General features: G+C 36.0%; 1 pseudogene; it reads left to right on the top strand.

Moving 5' to 3' along the window:
* The first annotated feature begins 1,428 nt into the window (after window positions 1–1,428).
* LOC139705899 (butyrophilin-like protein 8) overlaps window positions 1,429–21,065 on the top strand; it is a 35,237-nt pseudogene continuing 15,600 nt past the window's right edge.

Below are 21,065 nucleotides of genomic sequence, written 5' to 3'. Positions count from 1 at the left end.
AGTTAGTGGCTATGGGGGCTGTAGGAGTTGGGGAACTACAGGTACCTTGATATTGCTTCTAGGCCCCAGCTGGTATCCCAAGCTGGGAGTTACCCCAACTATAGATGGCAATGGTGGTAGCAATGCTAACCCAAGATGGCATCAAAGGTGTCCCAAGATGGAGGTGGCTGCTTTCAGAGATGGGGCATTGGGGTAGGCTGGATGGTGGCATTGAGTGGCATGTTCAGAGATGCACCTCTGTGTTGTGCAGCTGTCTCCAGACCCTGTCCAGTATCCCCAGGTGCAGGCTACCAAATGAAGGTAGCAGTTGCAGTGTCCCTAGATGGAGGCAACCGGGAGCCCCACATTGGTAGATGGGGGTACACATGGGAGTGGCAGCTGGGGATCCTGCACAGAAGCCATGGCCAGGGGTCCTGCATGGGCAAACCACCAAGGGTCCTGCACAGATGCTGAGGCCAGGAGACCTGCATGGGCAGGGTAGCCAGGATTCCGCACAGGAGAAGCTGTCAGGGGTCCTCTAATAACTATCAGAGAAACAGTATTCCCAGTGCTTGAATCTCAGGTCATGGAGTGACAAGGAATGCAGCCTCCCTCTAGCCCACCATCTTGGATCTCTTGTAAAATTGCTTTCTGGTCTAGGATGTGATTGACTACTTATTGTGAGTTCATATATACTTTTAAAAGATTACATATTTTGAAATTGTAGGGGCCCTAACTTAGTATATCAAATTAGTGACTGAATGAATGAGACTTTGCCTTTCTCATGCCTGAATCACTGCCTGGTACCTTTTCCAATACCTTGAATTATTGGAGACCAAGTTTCTGTCTTTTTAAAGCAACTCCTTCCAATCTGGCCCTATGATCAGAGTCCTACTCCTGAGCTCAGCACAGGGGATGGGTGTATGGGATTCCTTCAGACTATGCCAGGAAATGGTGGTTTCACCTGTGTCTAGTTACTCCTCATGGAGCACCAACTGTTTGCCTGGACAACCCATTACCTTGTACTTAGAAGACCTCTCTTTCAGGACTAGATCTTGATTGTATAGTTCAACCTGCTGGACTAGGATGGAAAATATCCCTACATTTGACATTTCCATGCTACTTTAGTCCATAGAAAGTCTAGACCCAGGACAAAGTCTTCCCCACTGTGTCCTACCCATCTTTTTTCTGTCTTTTCTTTTCTAGTTTGAGATTGATGCTTATGATCTGTCAATAAATGTACAGTTTCACAGTCTACAGTTCCCATTCCTGACACAGCCATGTCTGTATCAGGGAGACTCTAAGGAGAATAGTGCAGTTTTCTATCAACTTATGCTGAGCCTCACTATGACACCTGCACCTTGGATTGCTGTCCTGATCTTCTCTTCTTTCAAATCCATCCCTCCATCCCTCCTGCTGTCTCATGAGCTTGATCTGGCAGAAATCTCCATGGCCTTCATGCTCATGTTGGCTCTCAGTCTCCTCCAATTTGGGTGAGGTAAGCCATCCATATGGGACTGCTTTCTACCCACATACTGTTGAACAATTTGATTTTTCAACTACAATGATTATTGGCACAATGGGACAAAGGCATCTTTGTTATTTGTATTCTCTCTGCTTCTCCTTACCTCCTAGCTGCATCTACCAATTCCAGGCAGTGTGAAGGACTCAGGCACTCTGGAAATAATTATGGTAGCCCAGAAATAATGAGAGTGGACATCTGAAGAGACACTATGACAATGGGAATGGGACACACTAAGATGTTAAGATGAATAAATTTAATGTTGTCTCAGCTGAACTGTGGGGGTTTAGTACAGGAGAGGTCTCTAGTAGAGCACCCACATGTCTGACTTGGTTGCCTGAGTGGAAGGAAACACTTTTTAGGATGTTTGAGAGAAAACAATGTGTCCAGCTGTGAACATGCTGAGTTGGGAATGCTTGTGATTATAGAAACAAAGGAGGGAATGGGTCCAGACCTTTAATTGAGGAATCAGTTGGAACCTGGCATATTCTGGGTGCTGTCCTCCACCTTGAATAAACATATTCCAAATGGCAAGAGAAGATCTCAACAGAGAGGCATAAGTCAAGTTCTGGAGTGGAGTTGTCAGTGGGCAGGGAAAGTTTCCAATCTACTGCAGGGAAATTCAGAGTTGGACAGTGAGGAGCAGGACCTCAGGATCTGCTACTTCATGTCAGCAGATGGTAAGAGATCATCCTGAATAGTCTCATTTTATTTAATAAGACTCTTCTTGAAGATGCATGATAAAATACATTTTATAATTATTTATAAAATATTTAAAACAAGAAATAATTAAACTAAAAATTTAAAATTTCACTTATTTGAGTATTTACATAGGACTCACTTGTCCTTTGTTGCTTATGCACCAATAACAGGTAGATGTATGCATGTCATAATAAACATATGTGGATTAATCAAGAGGCATTCACAAAGTAGTTACATATATAGAGGTTTAATAGAGTGGTCATCCACAGTTTAGGAACTCTTCTAAGAGTAAATCTATTCAATATATCATGGCAAGCATGTTCTGCAACAGGAACTTGCCTAGGAAATAAAACGGCACTCACCATTCATCCTTATTACCCTTGTTTTTGTTGGGCATGATGCTAGACCCAGGGGATGCTGTGCTGAGTAAAACACACAGGTCCTGTCCCATGGAGCTGAGAATTATGGGGCAGAGACTCACAAAAACACAAATACTCGCTATCCTTCAGACAAGATGATCAAATTAAAGATGAAGATGAAGTTGTATGAGAAAAAAATCAACAAAATTAATGTATGTATATTAGCTCAGGCTACCATTGCAAATACCACAGACTGGGTGGCTTAAACAAGAGAAACTTACTTTCTTAATGCTTTGGAGGTGATGGAGGTGAGAATTCCAACATCAAGGTGTCAGAAAATTTGATTTTGGTTGGAGGACTGATAGTCCCTGTGTCCTCACATGGCTGTTCCTCCATACACTTGCAGAGAGAGAGGGGGTAGGGTGCCCCAATATCTTTCCCTCTATTATAAGGACAGCAATCTCATTGGAAAAGAGCCCTGCCCTCATGATCTAGTCTAACCCTAATCACCTACCAAAGATCCCATCTTTAAATACCATCACATTGGAGATTAGCCACAACAGATTATTTGGGTAGAGGAACATAATTCTATTAATTACAGAAATATATGTTGATAAAACATTAGAAGTGCTGTTTAAAGCCAAAATTATAAGGTGGAAAAATTATCAAGCAAGTGTTGAGGGCCATTGCTAAGTAAGAATGACGCATGGCATGACCCAGGTCATTTGCAGTGACATTGCATGTAAGGTGACCTTGCTCAAGGACCAGGGCAGATCCGGGTTTAGGGCGGATCGGGGTTTAGGGCATTCCCGGTTTAGGACAATCCGGGTTTAGGGCAGTTCCAGGTTTAAGGTGTACCCTGCTGGGAATAGGGTGTATCCTGCTGCCTCAGGCGCGCCTGCTCCTTGAGTTCCCGTTGAGTTCTCGCGGGATGTAGAGAGTATTTGGGATGCAGAACGTGGAATTTGGCAGAGAACGTGGATTTGCCCCAGAACGTGTTTGTAGAGTGCCGGAGTGAGTTCAGGAATAAAGAGTTGCTGTTTGAATCTACAAGGTGTGAGTGGCTCGTGATTTTGTGCCCAGCCAGACTGCGGCATTTGGTGGCCTGTATGTGGAACATCTGAAACTTGGAGGTAAGTGAAATTACTCGCCCCTGAAGGAGAGCGAAAGAATGGGTGACCATTTCAAAAAACAATGTGTTCTTGTTTGGATTTATTTTGTTTTTATTTCAAGTTGCCTGTTCCTAGAACATTCTCAGGCAAACTGGGGAAAATGGTTGACTCAAGGTTTAAAGTTGTTTGCCTCCGAGGAAGAGAAATTGTTAGAGGAAAGAGGCACCCCAGTAAGACCAAGAACAGGTAGGACATATGTTGATACAATACAAAAATGTAGCCCATGGCTTTTTAAAGACGAGTTATTAAGTATATCAATGGGACCATCCTGGTATCCTGTAGAAGGATTTTTCTTCAACAAGAAAGAGAGGGCTAGTTCTGTTTACTACATTTGTCTAAGATCTTGGTTTTTACAGACATCTGATTAATTTACAAAGCTAAAGTGTTAAAATATCAACCACTAAATATGAAATCAAGTACTCTTTACTTATTAAGTTCCATAAGGTAATATATTTAAACATTATGTGTGTTTTCATAAATTGGTAAATGGAAAAATGTTTAATATTGCTTTGTGTCTGTGTCTTTGCTAAAACAAGGTTACTAAGTGTTAAGATTCTATCATGTGTAATTTATATACAAAGAGTAGAAAAATTTTCAGTTGGGTTTCAATTATAGTATTATAGTATCATAAAAAACATGAAAGTCTTTCATCTTATTAAAGTGGAGTAATTTGTCTAAATCAGAAATTTTATAAGAGTTGTTTCAAAATATGAATTTATAAAAAGGGTTAACGGTTAAAAAAGAGATAGAAAAAGATTCAAGATGTGGAAATATATTTTAATATAAAAGGTTAAAGGAAAAAGAAATGTTTCTAGATGAGATAATCTCTGTGTGGTAAAGTAAAAAGTTGTAAAATGTCATTTAAAAAGATTTTGAGGAAACTAGACTTAATTTAAAAGCTTGAGAAAGGAAGAAAGAAGAAAAAGATATTTGTACATGGCAGATTGAGACAAAGCTTCTTAATGGAGAAAAAAAAAAAAGCCTTTGGTTGAAGGGCAGCCATGTAAACTAACATTAAAGCGATTTAAACAGAATCTAAGCCTCGTTTAAAAGAGTGAAGTTGTAGGTGGTGAAAAAGTACATTTAAAAGTACAGTATAGATGATAATTAAAAGGCTTTAAAAGGTTAAATTGAAGGTGGTCGAGATACCTTCATGGCGGAAAAAAGAAAAAAGAGATATAAAAAGATTCAGGATGTGGAAATATATTTTAATATGGAAGGTTAAAAGAAAAAGAAATGTTTCTAGATGAGATAATCTTTGTGTGGTAAAGTAAAAAGTTGTAAAATGTCTAAGTAAGTTGCAAAAGGCTTTAAAAGGTTAAATTTAAGGTGGTTAAAATGCCTTCATGACAGAGGAAAGATTGCGTCATTCGAAGCCTAGTTAATCGTAAAGGCATTACTTAAAAAAATGGGAAGATAATGGGATAAAAGATATTTAGATAAAGAAGATTAAAAATTTAAAGTGAAAAACAGAAGTATAGAAAGTTAAAAAGAAAAAAGATAAAGAAGATGTAGAAAGATAGAAAAGATGTAGGAAGACAAGAATTTTAAACCCACAAAATAGGAAACAAAAGAAAACTAGGAGGAAAAAAAGCAACTAAGGGTGAATGTACAAACTTTAGAAGATAAAAACAAGATAAAAAATGGTTAAAAATGTCAAATAAAGGTATTTCAGATAAAAAATGCAAAAAGCTAAGACAACTATTAGATACAGACATTCTAGATAGAAAAAGGTAGAAGAGAAAAGTTTAAAGTCAAATATTGGATAAAATAGAAGATTAAAATGTACTTATTAAAACAAAAAGAGGGAATTGGAAAAGGGTATATATCCCCCAAAGATAAACTTAAAATAACGCTTTTTACTCTAAACTTTTTAAATTTGGATTCATCAGGACTTAGTGCTGCGGAAAGGCATATGTATCCAAAAAATGTACATAAGCCTAAGGTACTTTGGAAAGATATTCTAACAGGACAATGGAAAGGTCCTGACCCAGTGATTGTCTGGAGTCGGGGTTCTGTTTGTGTTTCCATGGGGAGAACAGCAACCGATTTGGATTCCAGAGAGACTAACCAAAGCAATTTCTACAGAACAAAAAGAAGATGATTTTACTCTCAAATCCATAACAGTTGATATCCAGAGCTCCAGCTTGGCTATTCTTACATCTGTGACAGTGATTAACCAGGATGCTTTTTTCAATATCTATTTTATTATTGCATTTTCCCACATCATAAAGTTCTATTTTTTTTTTTTTTTGAGCTCATACAGACCTAGGTTAATGTTTTTCTGATCAGTTTTATTTTTTGACTGTGGAGTTTTTAAACATTGCAATGGAGATTTCACCTAGGTAAAGCTACAAGGCCTTTATTATTGTCTTATGTGTTGTACGTTTGTGTGCACATTTGTGTTTTGTATTGTATGTCTGTGTGTGCGTATGTCCATATATCATATATGAGGAGCGCTCATGAAAAAATGGATCTGGATTATTATTTTTTTTATTCACGTGATTTAAATGGTTTAATTTAAATTAGGTAAACAGCTGTTAAGGATTGTTTTTAAAGGTGGTTAACAGATCTGTTTGTTTACTAATTTAAATTAGGTAAACAACTGTTAAGGATTGTTTTTAAAGGAGGTTAACAGATCTGTTTGTTTACTTTCACCTTTCCTTTTCATCATATTTAATAATTCTGTTCAGGATAATGTCTCTTTAGCATCATTGCCAGAATTCCTATCTCCATCCCAGTGCCGGTGAAGACAAAGATAAAACCAGACTACAGCTTCTATGATAGCTATCACAGTAAACTGTATAAACTGATGCATCAATGAATATAACTCAACAAGTAATGCTCAATCAAGGACTCGATTTACTTTGGGAGGAAATGGACATATTGATAGACTCCTCCACTTTGAACTGCTTGCAGAACTTGCCTGGACTATGTATCACTTGTATACATTGTGAACTATCATTTGGTGCAGCGAATTGTGGTAGTGCTGGCATATCTTTGCTGATGGTGTCACCAGTGATGCAATTTTTCCAAAGGAGCCGTCAATTGGCTTGGTGTCGTGGCATTTCTGTATCCTCCTCCCTTCTGCTAGTGATGGTCTAAAATTTGGGGGCCAACAGAGGTGAGGCAAAGAACCTCACCCCCCCACTGGCACCAAGGCCAAAATTGGGGGCCAACAGAGGTGAGGCAAGAACCTCACCCCCCCACTGGTGCATAGGCCTATCCACAAGTATGGCTGTATGCTGGACCGGTAGTCAGTGACGGGTATGATCCAATTGCAGTGGTATCAACCTAAGACAGGAGGCTGACGCCTAGAGGTCAGTTTTTCCCATGATGGGTAAGAACCATATGTTGAATTGGACAACCTACCAGGCACGGTCCTTAAGCCACATTGCTTGTTGTTTAATTAATCAGAAGGGGGGAGATGCTGAGGGCCATTGCTAAGTAAGAATGGCACATGGCATGACCCAGGTCATTTGCAGTGACATTGCATGTAAGGTGACCTTGCTCAAGGACCAGGGCGGATCCGGGTTTAGGGCAGATCGGGGTTTAGGCGTCCTGGTTTAGGACAATCCCGGTTTAGGGCGGTTCCAGGTTTAAGGTGTACCCTGCTGGGAATAGGGTGTATCCTGCTGCCTCAGGCGCGCCTGCTCCTTGAGTTCCCGTTGAGTTCTCGCGGGATTGAGAGAGTATTTGGGATTTCACCCAGAACGTGAATTGGGCGGAGAACGTGGATTTCCCCCAGAACGTGTGTAGAGTGCCGGTGTGAGTTCGAGAATAAAGAGTTGCTGTTTGAATCTACAAGGTGTGTGGTGGCTGGTGATTTTGTGCCCAGCCAGACTGCGGCAAGCAAGTGTAAAAGATGCACTCCATGGAAGGAATACGTCACAACGTAAGTGTACCAGAGAACCAACCTCTAAGATTAAAATGGCAAATTCTCCCTGCCATAGTGTTGAACATGTTTTTCAGAATTTTGCAGAATAAGTACACAGATAATAAGGAAACACAAATAAACTTTTATAGGTAAAGAATATATATTCCTCTAATTGTATTGATAAAACATTTACAAAATGAGGAAGCAAATTACTGTAAGATGGAGATTTAATCACCTCATACTACTCTTCTAAGTCATTGAAAAAAAGGGTGTTCTTTGCATTTTTGCCAAGGAAATAGAAAAAAAGAACTGTTTTGAGATTTTACTGAGCAGATGAGTAGAGGAAAGAGAATGTGGGTATATACTCTCCTTTGATGAAAAGGTCCTCTTTTGGAGATTGTGCCCTCATGCCTCTAGATAACTTACTTAATGACATGAGTTTTTCACCTTGAAAATGGCAATGTCAATAAAATACACTTCTCAGGTCTTTTGGAACCAAATGAAGTAACTGATATGAATATGTTATGTCAATTGTAGGAATATGCAGATATGATATCTCTGGGCTTAGAAAAGGGATCATGATGAATGTTCCATTCATGAACATCACTGCCCTAAGTAGGTTTTGCTTACTTTTCTCTTGTGTTTACTCTCACAGGCCAGTGGCAAGTGATTGGGCCAGACAAGCCTGTCCATGTGCTGGAGGAGGAGGACACAATCTTCACCTGCTTCCTCTCTCCTGAGACAAATGCAGAAGCCATGGAAATGAAGTTCTTCAAGGATCAATTCTCTGGTTTGGTCCATCTCTACAGGGATGGAAAAGATCAAAATTTATGCAGATGGCAGCCTGTCAAGGGAGGACTGTGTAGGTGAAGGACTTCTTTGTACTTGGACAAGTCTCCCTAGAACTAGAAAAATTCAATTCCTCAGATGCTGGCCTGTATGGATGATGGTTCTGCTCCCAGACTTATGAGCAGAAAGCCACTAGGGAGCTACAGGTGTCAGGTCAGTTGCTTAATTCTGAAAATTCAAGACTTCATTCAAATAGAAATTTCCTGAACTTTACAATTTGTTAAATCAAAAGATTTTAAATACAGGATTATTTATTTACAAAACAACATGATACACTATTAGTTTATTCATTTTTGTGCATAGTTCTTGTTTTATCCTATATTCTAGCCTAGATTCTTGAAACTACCACATCAACTATCTCATTACCACAAAGTCCTCCCTCAGTTACCCTTTCAGTTACACTCACCCTCCTCCATCCCTAAAATCCACCAACACTTGGCAATCTATTTTCCATTTCCATAATTGTGTTATTTCAATAGTGGTATATAAATAGAATTATACAATATATTACCTTTTAGGATCATCTTTTCCCACTCAACATCATGCTCTTGAAATTCAAGTTTTTGCTTTTGTCAACATTTTCTTCCTTTTATTGCTGAATAGTATTATCAGGTATGGATGCACAATAACTTGTTTAACCACTCATCCATTGAAGGAATGGGTTGTTTCTATTTTTGGTTTATGACAAATTAAGATGTTATAAATAGGGGGCTGGGGATATAGCTGAATTGGTTGAGTGCTTGCTTCACATGCACAAAGCATACACACACACACACACACACACAAAAAAAAAAAAAAAAAAGGATGTCATGAATATTTGTGCATAATGCTTTATACAGACGTTAAGTTTCATTTGGGGAAGAGAAATGCCTGGGAGTGTAATTGCTGGGTTATAAAAGTGCGTGTTTTAAAGGAAATTTCAAAACTGCTTTCCAGAGTTGTTATGAGAAGCTGCTTCAGAAAACACTCCGAATTCAAGTCAAAGAGAGCTTTATTTACTTGACCAGGGACTGTCACCCAACCATAGAGACTGAAGCTCTGTGGGAGAATAGCCATTTCCTGGCCCGTGTCTTGGGAATTTAAGAATGAAAACCACAGCTTAGGGACTTTTCTTAACGTCAAGCAAGCAAGCCAATCATAGAAGCTAAAACAGCAGTTAGCACAGCAACTCAGACAATCGCATCTTGGGTTTAAGCAGGTGTTAGATAACTGAATCCTGGGTTCAAGCAGCTGGTTAGCCGGGATGAGAATCTACTTTAAAGTCTTGGGTCACCAAGACAACCATATCTTTGGGTTGAGTACATTCTGTGGGGTACAAAGTACAGTAGACAATATATTATATTATATTATATTTATTATATTATATTATATTATTTGTTTTAATTTAGCAGAAAACAGCTTTTATTTCAGTTTCTCAGAAACAGCTCTTGTAACAATTTTTTTTTAAATAGAAGGCAGCATAATGGAGTATCAGGCTTGCATATGTCAGTTCTTGCTTTATAATTGTCTTATCTCACTTATCAAAATCTTATATTTGTAATCTATATTTTTTACTAATCTATAGCCTATAACTTACATTCTTATTGATTGTATTTATCAGTTCACACCACAACAGAGTATTATATTTTACATTCCTGCCAACAATGTATGAGTATTCCAGTTTCTTCTCACCAGCATTTAGTATTCACAGTTCTTTTAAAAATTTTAACCATCTTAATTTTCTCAACTTTGTTAAGAAACAACTTTTGGTTTCATTGATTTTTTTTCTCTATTGTTTTATTTCTGTTTTATTCACCTCTGTTCTGATCCTCATTATTTTCTTTATTTTGCTAGCTTTGTGTTTAATTTGCTCTTATTTTTCACATTCCCTAAGTTGTAAATTTTAAGGAAATCATATTTCATTTTAGTGTAAGCCCTTATAGCTACACATTTTATCCTCAGCATCACTTTCTTTGCATCTCATAAGTTTGAGTATGTTGTGCTTTTGTCTCTGTTTCCACTTTTTCATTTCCTTTGTGCTTTCTTCTGGGTCCATTGGTTAAGAATGTGTTAATTCCCATAATTTGCAAAATTTCCAGTTTTCCTTAAGGTTTTCATTTCAAACATTATGCAATTGTTTCAGAAAAGTTTTTTGTTTTTTGTTTTTTGGTGACACATAGCTTTTAAAATCTATTAAGATGTACTTTGTATTGTGCATCCTAGAGAATATCCCAAGTGCACTTGAGAAGAATGTGTAGTCTATTGTTGGGTGGAGTGTACTATTGTCTTAGATTTTATGTGCTTTGGTATGTTGTTCATCTTTTATTTTCATACTTATCTTCTACCTAGTTGTTCTGTCAACAGTTTAGCAGGGTAATGAAGTAATCTACTAAATTGTAGAACTATTTATCTCTTTGTATCTGCCATTTTTTGCTTTGTAAATTTCTCTGATATGTCATTTTAAGTGCACATATTTTTGCATTTGTCAACTCTTCTCTGGGTAGAAGAACCTTTCATTTACATATGATGTCCTTATATATATCATGTTTTAATTTACCATCTACTTTGTCTGATATTAGTAGAGCTATCTTGTCTCTTTTGCTTTCTGTTTTTCTAGAATCTTTTTATCTCTCTCTCACTTGTAAGCTGTATGTGTCCTTACATGTGAATCTCTTTAGATGGCATTTAGTTGGGTTTTACTTTTAAAAATTTATTCAACAATATCTGTCTTTTGATTGGAACATTTAACAATTTGCATTTAGAGCAATAATGAAGAGTGACTTCTATAATTTAGATATTTACTTTATATAATATATGAGTGTGTGTGTATGTATATAGATAGATATATAGATATAGATATATATAGCTGTTGATGGAGACAATACCTATATATATATATATATATATATATATATATATATATATTGATGGAGACAATACCTTTATGGGTTTTTTGTTGTTGTTGTTGTTCATTTTTATGTGGTGCTGAAGATTGAACCAGTGCCTCACCATGTGCTAGGCAAGTGCTCTAACACTGAACCACAACCCCAGGCCTAGATATTTACTTTCTTATAGCTTTTATGTTTCTTGTTTTAAACATTGTTTCTAAACTCATGAACTAATGATTGTTTTCATTCCCTTAGTACTTTAAATCATGTAGAAAACAAGGAACATAACATCTTCCTCCCTCCCTTCCTTCCTTCCTTTTATTTATTTACCAGGGCTTGAACCCAGGAACACTTAACTACTGAGACACATCCCCAGACTTTTTTATTTTAATTATTTGAAAGAATTTAATCTTATTTATTTATTTAGCAATTTATTGTTATGTGGTGCTGAGAACCAAACCCAGTGCCTCACACATGCTCAGCAAGTGCTCTACCACTGAGTTACAACCCCAGCCCCTTATTTGTTATTTTGAGACATGTCCTGCTAAATTGCTTAGGGCCTAAGTTGCTGAGGCTGATCTCAAACTTTTTATCCTCTTGTCTCAGCCTCCTGAGTCATGGGGATAACAGGGGTGTATCACCATGTGTGGCTTCTTCTTTTATTTTTAATTGACAAGTAAAAATTGTGCTCATTTTTAGTATAATTTTCTTTGTGCTTGGTTGAATTTTTATTTGGTTTGGTTTTGGTTTTGGTGCCAGGGAGTGATCCCAGGGACACTTAAGCATTGATCAACATCACCAGCCCTTTTTATGTTTTTTTATTTTGAGACAGGGTCTCTCCAAGTTGCTCAAGGCCTCACTGAGTTGCTGAGGCTGACTTGGAACTTGTAATCCTCCTACCTAAGCCTCCTGAATTGCTGGGATGAAAGTCATGCACCACTGTGCCCTGCTGATTTTTTTATAATGAAACATTTAAATGCTATTCTTATTTGTCTGTCTGCCTGTGTGTGTATTCTATAGCTATGTTTTTGTTTTGGTTTTTTTTTTTTTTTTTTGGTGTGTGTGTGTTGTTACCATAAGTTAATGTTTAACATCCTAAAAGAGAATTATACTAACTAATGTCAGTAACATCAAAGAATCTACTCCTATATAGTTCTGTCCTCCCTGCTTTTAGTTATTGAAGTAACAAAATTAAATTTTTATACATTGTTTCCCAACTCATGAACTGATGATTGCTTTCATTGCAGTAGTACTTTAAATCATGTAGAAAACAAAGAATGAAGTTAACAAAAGTTACAACAAAACTACCTTTTAAAATTGTCCCTGATTTTACTATTACTAGAGATCTTTATATTTTAATGGCCTTGAATATTCTTTAATTTCAAACTGAAAAACCTCTTTTAGCATTTCTTGAAAAGTAGGTCTAATGATAACAAATGCCCTCAGGTTTTGTTGGTTTGAGAATGTCATCATTTGACATTCGTTATTGGAAGATACAACATGAGATATCCTCTGAGTTTTTCTTGCCATATATTTATTGGTATGTTATAGGTATCCATGATGGTAGGATGATGGGATTTGTTACGTATTCATACATACACACAATATAATTTGTCCATATTATTCCCCAGTATTTCTCCTATACCGTCTAGCTTTGTTGGTTATAGGATTTTGTTTGACAATGTTTTTTTCCTCAGAATTCTGAATATAGCAACCCATTATCTTCCAGCCTTCAAGACCAAGTTGGCACCAAGATGCTTAAATATTCTCTAATTCTTAAAAAATATTTCCAACAGGAAATCAGATGATTACTTCATTAGGGTTTCCTTAATTGTTTGTGGTGAATAGCTTCTCTTCCGCTTTTAAGATTTTTTCTTGGTCTTGGTCATTTGACAGTTAAATTATAATGTTCTTTGGTGTGTGTCTCTTTTGAGTTTATCCTACTAGGAGTTAATTGACCTACTTACATCATTCAAACACAAAGAGCTCTCTACTAGCCATTTTGAAATACTTAATTTTCAACTGAAGTTGCCTACAGTGCTATCAAACATTAGAAATTATTCTCATATCCAACTGCAATTAAAAGCAGAACACATATTCTTTCAAGTGATAGTGGAACATTGTTGAAATTTCCATCTAAAATTCTGTTTCATGTCAGTGACTGTTGTTTGATGCATCTATATTTAGGACTCTAATGATTTCCTGGTAGATATATCCATTTATCATTATGTAATGCTAAGAGCCAAGTATATGATGCATGGCATTTTTGGTCTAAAGGTGACGCCAGCTAGCCATTGAGATGATATGATTATGTTAAGATTTGCATTCATATGGATATTGGACTCCTGCTGTTCACCTAGGCCAGCTACGGGACTCCTGGAGAGTTCCCATTGGTTGGGGAAGTACAGTAGGAGGGAGTTCCGGGGGAAGAGCTCTCTCTGCGGGTCCAGGAGGAGGCCGCGTGGGTGGAAAAAATCTTCCCGGGCGGTACCGGACATTGGCGGCAGTTTCAAAAAATAAACTTTGTTCCTGCTTGAGTGGCTCGTGATTTTGTGCCCAGCCAGACTGCAGCAATGTAATATCTCTCCTCTCTCAAAATTCACTTGGCTCTGATGTCTACTTTATGTGATCTTAATATAGCTACTCCTATTTTTAAAATTAATGTATGTATGGTATATGCAAATTTCATAATTTTTAATGTTTGATTACTGACAGATTTCAATCCACTTTCATTTCTCATTTTTCATTTCCCAATCTAGGAAAGCTGAAAAGAAAGCCTAGACATTTCTTTGGTGTGAGAAAGACAAACCATAGAAGTCTTACTTTGCCATGGAGGAACCCTAAAACCCTATCCATAATAAAAGCAAAGCCATTTTCCTTTCCTCACTTTCTCTTGCCATTTGTAGAGCTGCTTGGGTGTCTCCATTATTCTCCCTAGACAGTCTTATTATGTGAGTAATAGGCTTCATCATTTTATCTTGATACAAGTATAATATCATCAGCCTCATTATACAAATGAAATTTTGTGGGACAGGAGAGGGGTATGCATCCTGCCTCTGGATGATGACAATTATCCTTTTACTTTTAACCTTGTGTTAATGTATTGGGAATGAGTTTCTAATTGTCAGCGTACAGTTGGGTTGAGCTTTTTAATTTACCCTGCCAATATTTGTCTTTAATTGGTACATTTAGATCATTTCCATTTAAGGTAGTTATATGATAGAGCATAACCCTGACACTTTATTATTTATATTTGGTTGTCTCCTTTTTTCTCTTTTATTGACCTCTTATGGTCTATTGGAACATTTGTTTTTATTTTATTTTTATTAACATGTATTAAACACACACATGGGATTCAGTGTGATATTTTAACACGTGCATACTGATCAAATGTGTACTGATCAAATCCAATCTCCCTTCATTTACTCTTTCTTCTCCCATACTTTCCTATGTCTAGTAATCACTATTCTGTATTTGGGTTGTCTTTTTTTGTTGTTTAGTTCCTACATATGAGAGAGAACATAAAGTATTTGTTTTCTATATCTGACTTATTTCAATCAATACAATGTATTACAATTCCATTAATTTTGCCTCAAATGACAGAATTTCCTTTTATGGCTGAACAATAATCTATTATGTATGTATAACACATTTTGTTTATCCATTCACCTTACTGGGCACCTAGGCTGATTCCATATTGTGGCTGTGGCATATAGTGCCACAATGAACAGGTGCCATGCAAGTATCTCTTTGATATGATTTTATTTTCTTTGGATAAATACCCAGAATGGGACATATTATACATTTTTTTTATTTTTTGAGGAATCATCATGTTGTTCTCCATAATAGCTATCTAATTTACATTCCCATCAATAATATATGAGAAAGAGTTCTTTTTTTCTCTGCATCCTCAACAGCATATTTTATTTTTTTGATAATAGCCATTCTAGTTGGAGTGAGATGGTATCTTACTGTGGTTTTTGATTTGCATTTCCCTGATGTCTAATGACATTGAGAATATTTTTTCATATATTTCATTGATCATTTGTGTTTCTTCTATTGAGAGGTGTCTATTCAGATCACTTGCTTATTTTAAAATTGAAGTACTTGGGGGCTTTTGTTAAGTTTTTTGCATTCCTTATATATTCTAGATATGATCCTTTGTCAGATGCATAGTTGCCAAATATTTTCTCCCATTCTATAAGGCTGTTTTTTCACTCTGTTTATTGTTCTTCTTTGCCATATAGAAATCTTTTAGTTTGATGAAATTCCATTTGTCTATTTTTTACTTTGTCAGAACATTTTTAAGAATTATATCTTCATTTATTTTCAGAATTTTTGAATACATCATTATTTTGTTATGTTTTCTTAGCTGTTATTCTAAGTGTTACAATAATCATACATAACTTATCCTAGTTTATTATTTCAACATTTTATCATTTTGAGTAAAATATGGGAACTTACGTTCATTGAAGTCCTTTTAAGCTGTATAATTCTTAAGTAATATTACCTTGAGTATTTCTTCTATATTCATTGGGCCCCATTTCAGATAACATTATAATTTTGATTTCAAACATCAGTATGGTTTTTAAAATGCTTGAGGCATTTTTTGTATTTATACTTATTTTTATATGAGTACTTATTTTTTATTTATACTTATTTTTACCCTTTCCATTAAAAAAATCTTTTCTGGTATTCTGAGTTCCTTCCTTGATCAAATAATTTCCTTTAAAAATAATTTTATTATAATTATTAGTTCATGTTAATTGTATAAAATAATGGGTTTCACCGTATGATTTCCATGCATGCATGCATGCATGCAATGCACTTTGGTCATATCTAACCTGCCTATTATTTTCTCTAATCCCCTTTCCCCTCCCTTATTCCCTTCCTTGATACCCCCTACTATATTCATATCATATTTTTTACATTAAAATGATTCATATATGAAAAAAATGACTTATCCTACTTATCATTCTGAGTGACTTAGTTTGTTTAACATAATGATCTCTAGTTCCTTTCATCTTCTTGCAAATGACATAATTTCATTCTTTATGAATGAATGAATTCATTTAATCCACTGATGGTCATCTATACTGATTCCACAACTTGATATCATACTCTTCCTGGACCTTCAAATTTCTCATGAGAAATTTGCTGCTATTTTTCTAATAACTCATTATTTCTCTCTGGCTTTTTTCAAAATTAGTTTTTCTCTAGTATTCATAAGTTTATTGGGTCTAGACATGAATTTCTTTGGGTTCTCCCATTTATCATCAGCTTTTTAAGTATGCAGTTTTATGCCCTTCCCAAACTTGAGAAAACATGCAATACTTGTCCTTCTAAGTGGTTTATTTCTCTTTATATTATGAATTCCATTTGCATCCAAATATGGGAAGTTATCTGTCATCATTTCTTTGAAAACTCACTCATCCTCTCTCTATTCTATCTTTCTTGAACTCTGATGATACCAGTGTTGGGTATTTGATGTTGTCCAACAGGTCCTTGAAGTCAGTCTTCTTCTATTTCTCTTAATTTTCTCCTAGTCTTTTCCCCTCCTTCTCCTTGCATAGATAATTTTATTTCTGTTATTAATAATACAAAATTTCCATTTTTCTATTCTCAATTTCATTGAATTGATCCTTTTTCATCTTCTAGTATTCAGGCCATTCTGTGAGTTTTTTATTTTATCATTGTATATAATTTTCATTTAGTTTTATTTTTAAGATGACCTGTGTGTTTTCTATGAGTTTTTTCTTTTTCATCCCACTGCCCTCCAGTTTTAATTGGTACATTATAGTTGTACATACTGATGGGATTTGTTGTTACATACATACCACACTATACAATATAACAATATAATTTGGCCACTACCACTTCCCAGCACTTTCCCCTCTCTCTTCAATTTCCAACCCATGGTCTCTTTCCTTTACTAATCTCCTTTTGATTTTAATGAGATCTGCCTCCATCTTTCTTTTCCTTTTCCTCTCTAGCTTCTGCCTATAAGAGAAAACATAGGATCTTTAACCCTTTAAGTTTGACCTATTTCACTTAGCATAATGGTCTCCCGTTCCATCCATTTTCTTGAAAGTGGCATAATTTCATATTTTTATGGCTGCATAAAACTCCACTGATATATACCACATTTTTTATCTATTCATCCATTGATGGATACCTCTGCTGGTTCTATAGTTTGTCTATTGTGAATTGTGCTGCTATAAACATTCATGTGCATGTATCACTGTAGTACGATGACTTTAATTCTGCAGGATAAATACTGAGGAGTGGTATAGTGGGATTATGTGATAGTTCCATGCCTAACCTTTTATAAACTTATTTCCATAGTGGTTGCACTAATTTACAATCCCACCAACCGTGTAAAAGTATTCCTTTTTCTCCACATCCTCTCCAGCATTTATTATTTCTCTTCTTGATGACTGCCATTCTGACTGGTGTGAGATGAACTCTCAATGTAATTTTGATTTGTATTTCCCTAATTACTAACAAGGTTGAACATTTTTTTCATCTATTTCTTGGTCATTTGTATTTCTTTTTTTGAGGAGTGTCTATCTCATTCGTGTGCCCATTTGTTAATTAGATTACTTAAATTTTCTTGTGTAAAGTTTTTTGAGCTCTTTATACATTCTAGATATGAATTCTTTGTCAGAAGAGTAGTTTGCAGAGATTTTTCTCCTTCTGTGGGTCCTCACAACACATTCTTAATTGTTTCCTTTGATATGCAGAAGCTTTTAAATCTGATGCCATTCTATTTTTAACTATTGGCATGTTTCCTGAGCTTTAAGCATCCTATTGAAAAAGTGATTGCCCGTGCCTACATATTAGAGTGTTGACACTACTTTTTCTTCTAGGAGTTGCATAGTTTCTGGTATACTTATCAGATCTTTGATCATTTTTTGAGCTGAGTTTTGTGTGAGATAAAGGGTGAGAGATAAAGAGTCTAGTTTCATTCTTCTACATATGGATAACCAATTTTCCCAACACCATTTGTTTAAAATGCTGTTTTTTTTTCCTCCAATATATGTTTTTGGCACCTTTGTCAAGAATCAGATGATTGTAGATGTGTGGATTTGTCTGTGTCTTCTGTACTGTTGGTCTTTGTGTCTGTTTTTATGCCATTGCTGTGCAGTTTTTGTTATTATAGCTCTGTAGTATAATTTGAAGTCAGGTATTGTAATGTCTCCAGTATTGCTTTTTCCCCCTCTTTGGTTTAGAATTGCTTTGGCTATTATAGGTATTTAATTATTCCAAATGAATTTTAGACTGTTTTTTTCTAGTTGTGCTGAGGGCCATTGCTAAGTAAGAATGATGCATGGCATGACCCAGGTCATTTGCAGTGTCATTGCATGTAAGGCATAGTTGTATGAAGAATGTCATTGGTAATTTTGATGGGGATTTCATTGAATCTGTATATTGCTTTTGAGAGTATGGCCTTTTTATTAATATTAATTCTACCTATCCATGAACATGGGAGGTTATTTTTCATTTTTTAAAATAAAACTTCTAATTGCTTTTGAGACATGTCTATTATAGCTATTTGAATTTTCTGTTAATAATTCCAATATTTTCCTCTGTTGATATTGGTATCAATTAATGGTCTATTCTCACTAAGGATGACATTTTCTTTGTTCTTCATGTGAGTAATTTTCAACTGAAGCTGAGACATGCTGGCTATTTTATTGAGACTTTGGATATCATTTAAAGCTTTTAAACTTCTATTTTTGTTGTCACTCATCTTGTTTAGGTTTAGTGCTCAGGTCTTTTGTTACCTGAATTGTTGCCAGTTGTGGTTCCACAAAAAAAATTTATTTTTGGAGGTTTTGCTGTGCGATTTTGATCTACCTGATTTATTTAATGATATGGGGGCCTTCTGATGATCTTTTTTACTTTTTGTTTGAGCTGCTTTATTAGCTCAGCTGCCCTGGTGTCCCTAGGTGAGGGAAGAGTTTATGATCCAAATGGACAAAGAGCACTTCACCTGGCCTCTTGTCAGCTTGGCTTCTGTGCAATCCTTATCCTTTTTCAGGAGTTTCTGGGTTCACCTGGTATTGTCAGTGATCTGGTGAAGAAGTGAGCCTACTTTCTGTTCATGGGTTAGGTATAAGATGCTTTACTGCTATGTTGTCACTTTAGTTCCTGAGTCTCTAATGTGTCTAGCTTCCTCTTTCCACCATTCAAAGTTCTTCCATGGTTGCCAGTTGTTGTATTTCCAGGGGTTTAAATTATCTTTAGTAGGAAGAGCAGGAAGAGACATATTTATGTTATTTTATCCAGACCTACTCTTTGAGCCTTCATACCATAAATCCTTATTTAAGCTGTTGACTCACCAAACATAAGGCTTCATGCACTTGTCTGAATCCTGGGAAATGGCAAAGAACAGCACACAGATGATTGAGTTCTATTTGTTGCAAGATATAGGCATGATCAAGTCATCAGATTATGATCACTCATGTGAAGGATGCTCCTTTTTGTTGCTCAAGTCCTAAGTCTGAAAGACAGGTCTAGCTAAACTTCCTCAGAATCTGCTTAAACCTAATAAACTCTTATTCATCTGAGCAAATGTCACCTCCAGTGGGGACTCACTTGACATTTAATCATTCTCTCTTTTGTGATAGTTTGACCATGCTCTTCAATAGCTGTACTTTTCCCAATGAAATGTATTTATTTTTTTCTTTCAATGAAATATATTACTTATTTTATTCTGTATTGTCAGTGAGTTATTGAAAGTCCACCTCTTGGTTAAATCCTACATGTGTTTTTTGATGTCTGACCATAGGCCATTACAAATGCCTTGTCTGACAAGCCTCATGAGAATAAGCTGTTCTCCCCATACTCAGACTTGGTGCACAGAAAATGCATGCATTCCCTGGAGATGTAATCAAGGATTCAGACCTTCCCATTGTCTCATGCTCTTGCACATATTTTCATTCCTAGTCTGGCTGCCTTTGTTCTTAGGTCGTTTTATTTGAGGGCTTGGACAGAAGTTTTTTTTAGGTGCCTTTGTGGAGGACTTCTTATGAGGGCAGGGACTGCGTACTTGAAGACACTTTTCCCTCTCCAATTAGTATCCTGTGATTTCTCTATCCTTTGTTGCTTCCTACAGTGTTTAATTATGCCACTTTTTATAGCAATAAAGTTATCTATTTATTTTACTAGTACTTTGAAACATTTGACATTAGCTTTGTTAATCTACACAGTCTTTCTATTTCCATAAGTCTTTTTCAGTGATTTCCATATTTCTGTTTTCTAGCCTTCCCCCATGTCCCGTTCACAAAATCAGAATTCATAAAACTGCTTGTCCCTTTGTTTGGGGCTCCTTTAGTAGCAACACAATTGTTGCCTGCATTGGTGCACTTGATCCTGGACCAGCCTGCCATTTCATGGAAGAAAAGGGAATGGGGAGTTGGCAAGTTCTTAGTTTTAGCTTTTTTTCTTATACTATGACAGTAAATGATTAAAGGCATCACTGCACTGTTATTTTTATTTTGACTCATTTTTGCTTTAATGAGCTACTGGAAGACATGACAGCTTAGCTTTTTCCACTTCAGTTGACCTTCTGAAAATTTCCTCATTAGAAGGATCTATCTCTATCTTATTCACATATTCATATTTAATGCTTAGAAATACCTAATCATGTAATAAATTCATATTCATATGTGGTATTAATAAATGCCACATAGGTATTTGCAGGTGTGTTGTAAGTGTATGTATATGCAAGAC

Source organism: Marmota flaviventris, chromosome 5 (genome assembly GCF_047511675.1).
Source record: "Marmota flaviventris isolate mMarFla1 chromosome 5, mMarFla1.hap1, whole genome shotgun sequence".
Taxonomy (NCBI): domain Eukaryota; kingdom Metazoa; phylum Chordata; class Mammalia; order Rodentia; family Sciuridae; genus Marmota; species Marmota flaviventris.
The sequence above is the reverse complement of the archived record's forward strand: the minus strand, read 5'-3'. Positions and strand labels throughout refer to the sequence as shown.